Genomic DNA, 9,247 nt, shown 5'->3' with positions numbered 1-9,247 from the left:
AAGAGTTGAAGTATCTAAAGTAATTAACCACATTACTTAACCAAGAGAATGTCTCTTTTTTCAGGACTTATTCTGTGTTATATTCCAATTAAATTTTCTAGCATATATTAATTATGCAGATATCTTTTGTTTATAATTAAATTGAGAGTTAATCAATTTAATTTTTTCTATATTATTTTAAAATAATATAAGAATCTGGTTATATTTAAGAGATAAATAATAAAAAGACCTTATGAAAGAAAACATCTACTTTAATTGACCCTTTATACCTCCAATCCTATTTTCATCCATGAATTTACCAAATGTATTAACCATGTAATATGTGTCATATATTTTTCTAGGCACAGGGGAAACAGGCAGATATATTATATCATTATTTCATGATTTATCAACTTTAATACTGTCTACTGACACCAAGAGATAAAAGATAAGATTATAGCTCACTTACACTACCCTGGCATTGCATAAACAATTTGGGAGTTTCAGAGTTGAAGGAGATTTTGGAGTTTCCACAATGCTGAGAGAGATTTCAGTGAAAACGCTGCAGAAGAAAAAGTTAATGAATTTGATAATATAACAATAGACATTTTTCAAAACAAAATACATCAAGAAAAAAAATAGAGCCTGGCCAGCGTAGATCCATGGTTGAGTGTTGACCTATGAACCAGGAGGTCATAGTTCGATTCCTGAGTTGTGGGCTCAATCCCCAGAGTGGGGCATGCAGGATGCAGCTGATCAATGATTTTCTCTCATCATTGATGTTTCTATCTGCCCTTCTCCCTTCCTCTCTGAAATTAATAAAAATATATTTATTAAGAAAAAGAAATGGAAAAAATCTCACATCATCAATGACCCATGAGACAACAAAAAGTAGCCTAACACATGTGAAATTGACATTCCAGAATAAAATAATAGAGGATTTGAAAAATTAAGGTTGAAATATTTCAAAATTTGATAAAAAGTATAATCCCAGAGACCTACCTAGTAAGCCCAATAAAACCAAAGCAAGATGATATAGAAAACAGGCCAAAGCACATCAGAATAAAAATGTTGCAAACCAGTGATAAAGGTAAAACCCTTAAAAAATCACCAGCGGAAAAAGATGCATTAGGTATAGCACAATAAACATAAAAATGATTGTGAACTTGTTCTCCAAATCAATGCAAACTAGATACATTAGAGTGACATTTTAAAGTACTAAAAACATAAAATCCTCTCAACCTATAATTCTCTACTCAGTGAAAAATATCTTCCAAAAATGAAAACAAAATAGACTTTTTCAGGAAAAAGAAACACTGAGGCAATTCATCTCCTTCAGACTAGCACTATAAAAAAATATTGAAAGTATTCTGTAGACAAGAGGAAAATCATGCCAGATGAAAATATGGATCCATATAAAGGAATACAAAGCACTGAAAATGCTAAATATGTGGGTAAACAAGTTTTATTTTTTCAAATTTCTTTTAAAAATATTTGAGAACAGGATGGCAGACTAAGAGGTCTCCCACTCATAACTCCCCATAGCAACAACAATTAGGCAGACATACACAGACAAAAGTGACATTTGGGAGTTTTAGGATTCAGATAAGAGCTTGTGAAACCCTGCTGGAGGTCAGGATCAAGCAGGACAATTTAGAGAAGGCAGGCCCATGCTCAGGTACCAATTGTAGTCTCAGCTTCAGACCCAAAAATTGCCCCATCCCTTGTGCATTCAGGTACAGGCCCCTTTGGCCTTGGTCCTGCCAATAACACCATCTGCCTAGGGACTCCCAAAATATTGTGAGATTTACCTCCAAGAACTCAACCAGGTTGGCACAGCAAATAACAGAGAAAAATGCCCCATGCTTTTGGCAGGTGGAAGTGGGAAGGAACCATTTTGGAATACACTAACACTGTTATTCTTACAAAAGCTTTGCCCTCAGAACAATGTGGTTAAACAGAACCCAGCCTGCCTGGGTATTATCAGAGCCTAAATGTCCCAGGGAAAGGAAAATAACGAATTCCGGCCCATTCTAGCCAGTCTCTCCCACCTAAGGAGGGAGAAAAGTTGAGGAACTCATGGAAAGTTCATCATCAAGAGCATAGACTCACTAAAAGGCTAAGAAGGAACCATAGAAATATGGAACTGAAAGGACAAAGCAGAAACATACTCCTCTCCCTCTCCCCTATCTTGCCTTGTAGGGCTGGGCCCTCAGCCCAAGCCCCCTCCTTTTCCGAGTGACCACAAGAATGCCGGTATTGACCTAACTCCCCCACCCACCACCTGAGTGGACCAATGAAGCTCCAGGAATGCAGCTAAGGTCCTGATAAGGCTATAGGGGGGGACGGCCCAAGCCTCAGAATGTGCTGGTCACTTCCTGACCTTTGTGCTGTAAGACCCTGATGAAAAACCCTGACCTAAATGACCAATCTCTGTAACCCACGTCACCCCCTAAGCCCATCCAAATAACTAGCCCTATATAACCTTTGTTCTCCTGGGATATGCTCTCTCGCCTTACTGCTGCGTTGGACAGAGGGTGGGAGCCAAACCTAGGTTTCATTAATAAGATTAATAAAGACTCCTTGCTTTTGCATAGGAAGAGGCTCCCTGGTGGTGGATTATTGGGGACCCCTAACTCTAGGCATAACAGAACACCTCCCTTCACCTCATGATTTCCAAGCCCTTGCATATCAAAGTGCATTTCTTCCTCACATATGACGGATATTCGTAAGGGTAAAATTCTAAAATCTGAGAATATGTATTAACTACTGTAGATTGGATATCTTATAACAATCTGATTTACTTCCTTTTAAAATTATCTATAATTTTCATTTAGAAGCTTGTCAGATTTTGTTTTTATCCATGAAATTCCCAAATGTCACCAAGAGTGCCATGGTAATTGTTATTGTTGTTAATTCTGCATAGAGAATAAATGTATGCCTCTCCCAATAAGGAATGCAAATGCACCAAGATGGTCTAGCCATCAGCTCTAAGCAGGGGTCTAGTCAAGAGAGATAGCACAGGGCGTCTAGCATCAGGCATCTAGTATTGAACTATGGGACTGAGTTTTACCAGCTCCAGTCCTGGAGGGATTGAGTGAGGGCAAAGAAGAAACCTAATCTATAACCCTAAATAAATGTAAGATTGGAGTAGTTCAATGAAATAGGCAGACACAGCGAGCAAGAGGGGAGTTTATTAGGGGGAATGGGGGTCTGGAGCCACAACTAGGGAAGGTTAGGACTCAGCCTCCGCTGTCTTTGGGGTTGAATTTTATGCGCAAAAACAGCAAGGGGCAGAGGCTGAGGGACATAAGTGTTCTAGTCTGATTAGATGGAGTTCGTTGTCCTTCAGACCGATTAGTGATGTGGGCTATAAGTTGAGGCTGTGGGCTGTAAGTGGCCCTTGTTACCATTGGCCTGCGGTCTCGCCCGCTTGTGTGGCTGCCTCCTATTGTGCTGGTGACCACAGGCTGTTCCAAGAAATGAGGATGAGGCCACTTTCTTGCTTGGGTCTTTCTAGTCCACCTGAGCAAAATGTCCTCTGCTGGCTTGTCAATGAACCCTGTGAGGCCAGTGGGAAAGGAAAAACGTCAGAAATATATAAACAGGGATATAGAACGTGGATCCAATTACTAAAACTGTAATATAAGACAACAGTGTGATGACCAGGGTGACCAGGTAGTCCCCGACATCCGCCATTAGAAAACAGTAAAGTACCCTTTTAAGAATATAAATGTACCAAGAAGATCCAGCCATAATCAGGCATTAATGTTGAGTCAACCTGAGAAATAAGGCTAATACGATCCCATTTCCTGCAATCACTGAGGTTCAGATTTATTTAGTAGGTTCAATTAGAAGATAATTTCTATGTTTTTTTCCCTTTTATCCAAAATATATATGATTTAAGGTCATGTAAGTCAAGATCTCCACATGCACTTCAGTTTGCGCCTCCTCATTTTCCCACCAATAAAAGCTAAAGAAGTGATTAAAACAAACAAACAAAAGAAAAAACAACAACAACAAAAAAACTAAGCTGTGGGGAAAATTTGCCTCCACCTCAATCAACTCTTATGGGTAGACAAAATGGGACTGATCTCAGAGAGTCAGGGCATGTAATAATAAAATTAGCACACAGTGGTTCAGGGCAGAGATCACTAACTTATCTTAAGGTGAATCTAACCCCCAGGATCTTATTCTTGACTGAAAATAATTAACACATATACCAAAGGAATTAGGCTTCCCCCCAATTTTAGAAAAGAGATTATCTCTGACACTGAGGCTGAAGATCAGACACTGGACTTTAGTGAATTTACTAAAGCTCTGCCTCTCAGCAGGGCTTCTCTTGGCAACACCGAAATACCAGGTTGTGCTTTCCATGAAAATTCATACACACACACACCTTCCTAAAACCCCTACTTGACACAAGAGCTGTATATTTTACCTACAATGACTCATAAATTCATAAATGTTAGTCTTTTTAATGTTTTTCTTTATTTTAGAGAGGAAGGGAGAGAAACAGGTAGAAACATCAATTGGCTGCCTCCTGCACGCCTCTACAGGGGATCGAACCTGCAACCCAGGCATGCACTGACAGGGAATCAAACCGGTGACCTCTTGGCTTATGGGCTGACACTCAACCACGGAGCCACACTGGCCAGGCACAGGTGTTAACTCCAAACTCACCCTTTGGACTGTTGTTTGCCAAGGCTGACATCTACAACTCTCTTAATCAAATGAGTTTAGTGAAGATAGTGTTTAGCTTTTGTTAAGGGCCCATTAGAATCATTGTCTGAAGTTTGTAGCTCATAGTTTTTCTTTAATTAAACTCTGCCTGCTCCATTCAGCTATTTAAATTACACAGAATGTGATGTTCTGTCAATGCTCTTAAGGATAATGTAAAAATTCCCTCACTTATTTCCATCTTTCACTCAACATTTTGGCTCTGTTAGCACAATGAGATGCAGGAAAATTAGGATTCTTTCTTGTTGCTTCCTTAGCAATGTGAAGAGCTCAAGGCATGCAACGTATGAATAGAAAATAAACTATAAAGGAAGTTACTGTGTAAACATCCAGAGTCCTTACCTCTTGTCACCCATCATGTTTTTGAAATTCAGAGTTTTCTTGAAAAGGTTCAAGTGCTTCTACAAACCCTTCATTGAGAGCTAGCACTCATCTCTGAGAAGAATACACCTAAAATCAACAGAAGAGTGTATTCACTGAAGCTTTTGTCTGAAATAGCAGGCACTCAGCTTGCCTTCCCAGGTCCTTGTTACACTTCAGAGCCCCAAAGACAGTGACCTAGCAAACTGGAGAAAGGCTAGTGGGAAAAGTTGAAATCCAGTCCATGGCTTGGCTCAGTGGATAGAGCATCGGCCTGTGGACTGAAGGGTCCCAGGTTCAGTTCCAGTCAAGGGCACATGCCAGGGTTGTGGGCTCTATCCCCAGTGGGGGACATGCAAGGGGAAGCTGATCAATGATTCTTTCTCACCATTGATTTTTCTATCTCTCCCTTCCTTTCCCTCTCTCTCTGAAATCAATAAAAATGTATTTTTTAAAAATAAAATAAAACAGGGGAGAGATCAACCAAAGAGAGGCAGGCTGGACAGTTCTTTGAAATCCCTTGTCTTCTCTTTAAAATGCTTTCAAGAGGGAAGGAAGGGGAAGAGGGTGGCGGGGAAACAAGATTTAGTACTATACCAAGTCTTTAACCATCTTTAACAATAATAATAATACTTTCAGTGGCTAATGCTCATCATAAATGAACATGTGACCTCATATACACTCCTCTCTATATTTCTCACCAAAAAGCAAATGATAGACATAACTAAAAATGGGGTACCCGTTACCTCAAAGTTACTGATGACAAAATGTTTTGTAATGTTCATATTAGAGGTATATTACATGCTCATATGCCATACTCCATCTCAGCAGAAAAACAGCCATTCAATTAAATCATCACCTAAAATTTTCCAGCTTTTAAAGTGCTCCAAATATGGGGAAAAGCCAAATCACATTACATTTTACTTCACAATAATTCATAAATCTACTCCCTTAAAAGGAATCCTATCTAATAATAGACAAACATGGTTATTGACCATGCCTTAACTACACCTCCCATTGGCTAACCAGCACGATATGCAAATTAACCACCAACAAAGATGGCAGCTAATTTGCATACTGCAGGCAGGGCAGGACAGCTCCATCTGCCACCTGCCCCGCTGCCATCTGGGCCTTCCGTGTGCGACCCGGGGCAGCCAGGCGGGACAGCAGCGATCCTCTGCCCGCCCGGTGGCCATCTGGCCCTCCCTTGTGCGACCTAGGGTGACTGGGAGGGAGAACAGGGGAGAAGGTCCGAAGCCAGGCGGCGGAGATGGGAGAAAATGAGGCGGCTTCACTCCCTTCTCCACTGCTTCGCTCCGGCCTCAGGAAGCCTTATTCTTGCAGGAATAGGCCTGAGGAAGCCCTATTCTTGCAGGAATCTTCCTGCAATGGGCCTCTAGTATATATATAAAATAAAACAAGTAATTAAGGTAAGAAAAAGATCTTGCGCCAACAAGCCCTGGAGAAACCACAGCTTTCACAATGAAGTGGAATAATTTTCAATGTGTTAAATTTGAGAGCAGCTAACTAAGCTTGAGCACAGGTATAGTGATGATAATTTTTGTTAAGCCCTCTCTACAAATCAACGTAACAGATGTTCATGACTTTACCTTTTTTTTTAACCATTCCCCTTTCTGTCTTATCCTCTCCCCCTCTTCCTTTGTGTTTCCTGTCCATGACTTTCTGGATTTCCATCTTCTCTATGAGTCAGCCTCATCAATGACCAGAGGCACCAGAACTAATTTAGTCTGCGTGGAGGTAATCAAACTTAAGTAGTCACTGATCCTTCTTTGAAGTTCTGCATGGCCCTCAGCACACCTGATTTCTATGATTAAATGCTCTGTGGCAGTGGTTCTCAACCTTCTGGCCCTATAAATACAGTTCCTCATGTTGTGACACAACCATAAAATTATTTTTGTTGCTACTCCATAACTGTAATGTTACTACTGTTGTGAATCGTAATGTAAATATCTGATATGCAGGATGTTCTTAGGTGACCCCTGTGAAAGGGTCTTTCGACCGCCAAAGGGTCGCGACCCACAGGTTGAGAACCACTGCTCTGTGGGAAAACACTGAGGAAGTATTCACTGGATACTCTAGAAATGCTCGAATGCTCCATGTCCTGAGACTGGATCCTCTTTGTGGTCTATTGTCAAATGGGAACCATGAATCCTTGATTTCTGAGCTGCTGCCCATGCTGGACAGAGATCTTAGTGGATATCCTGGTGCAAGAGCCTGAGATTCCAAGTCAGGATTGCTGAGTTTTCTTATTCCTGGTTCTGCCACCATCTCCCTGAAGGTAACTTTATACAAACCTCTTCCCCCTGGGTCTTAGTTTTCTCAATTTCTCTGAATTAAGGGAATTGACAGGGAAGGAAAGTAAGTTAAAACTTCCTCAACAACCACCATTTACTGGAAGTTATTGCTTGGGTCACCATGTTCAGAAGTAGTCTGAGTGTCCTGATTCAATGTTATCACCATAGTCCATTCTAATTGCATTATATCACAATGACTAATTACGGTGCTTAAGAGCACCAGATCTGGAATCAAAGATTTCTGTACCCACTTACCAACTGTGTAACCATAAGCATGTTACTTAACTTCTCTAAGCCTCTCTCCTCACCTGTAAAATGAGGAAAATAATATTACCTACCTTCTAGAGTTGCTATAATGAATACATTAGATAATTCATATAAAGCTCATAGCATAATACCTTACAGTTCATAAGCCCAAGGCAATTATCTGCATGACCTTCAGTTCACATACACGCCCATATAAATACAGGTAGGGCAAAAGTATGTTTACAGTTGTGAATATGTGAAACACAGAGCTTATTCTTGTATTATTCTTTATTAATTATTGTATTATTTTCCATAAAAAAGACTGTAAGCCTACTTTTGCCACACCAGTATATATCAGAGAATCTGCTATGGGCAGAGAATTGGGGAGTGGTGTTTTATCAGTTGCCATCTCTAGATAAAATGCTTCTTAAGGTGTTTTCCAGCTCTCTAGTTATATTTCTGTGAATACCAAAACAGCACAGATTGAAGCTTAGTCAACTTTGCAGCACTTGTGATGGAATCTGTAGTAGGCATAAGTGGATGTTGACAGCTTTTCTTGATTGGCTGTTTCAGTTCAGTTTGTCATCCAGCTTTTGGAATTCTTTTACTTAGGCATGTCTTCACACTCAGGAAACAATTAGAACCAGGAGATAAAAAACAGACAATTTATGTTGAACTTGTAGATTATCTCTATACCAAACTGATTTATATCAATTGATTTATAATTAAACTGATTATATATTACTAGAGGCCCGATGCACGAAATTTATGCACTGGAAGGGGAGCCTCAGCCTGGCCTGCACCTTCTCACAGTATGGGATCCTTCACTTCTTACCGCCTGCCTTCTCATTGCTCCTTACTGCTTGGCTCCCTACTCCTTAGCACTGCTGTGGAGGCAGGAGAGGCTCCCACCACTGCCACTGTACTCACCAGCAGTGAGCCTGGCTTCTGGCTGAGTGGTGCTCCCTCTGTGGAGTGCACTGACCACCAGAAGCAGGTTCTGCATTGAACGTCTGCCCTCTGTTGGTCAGTGCACATCATAGTGACTGGTCATTCTGGTCATTCTGCCATAATGGTCACTTAGGCTTTTATTATAGAGATTATCTAATGCATCCAGTATTTTTATTTTTGTGGTTTGGGAGCACTTCCAATTCAAACAATTCTGACTCTACCTCTTCTATAAATTTTAGGAAAATCAATCATTTGATACATTTTTGGAATGCCTATATACTCAGGCATTGTCATGGCCACTAAAGATACAAAATCATATAAGACATGGCTCTTGTGCTAAAGAGCACATGATCTGAAAGGCAAGTTCTAGTGGAATTCTTAAGTTTTTCCTGCTCTGATTCCATACATTTAACATACTAGTTCTTTGTCCTCTGTGGTAGGTATTCCAGCACTCAACTGTATACCCAGTTCCCCTTTCCTTTGTACTAATAGACACATAGACAACTGCATCCTCACATTCCCTTGCAGGTAGGTGGGAACACGTGATTAAGTCTAGCTAGTGAAATATAAGTGGAAACGATTATGTGTCACTTCCTCTCCAAGGCAGTTAAAATTAGGTGAAAGTTTCCAAGCTTTATCTCTCCCTGACATTGGTG

The sequence above is a fragment of the Myotis davidii genome, unplaced genomic scaffold (genome assembly GCF_000327345.1).
Source record: "Myotis davidii unplaced genomic scaffold, ASM32734v1 scaffold951, whole genome shotgun sequence".
NCBI classification, from domain to species: Eukaryota; Metazoa; Chordata; class Mammalia; order Chiroptera; family Vespertilionidae; genus Myotis; species Myotis davidii.
This window is presented reverse-complemented; position numbering follows the sequence as displayed.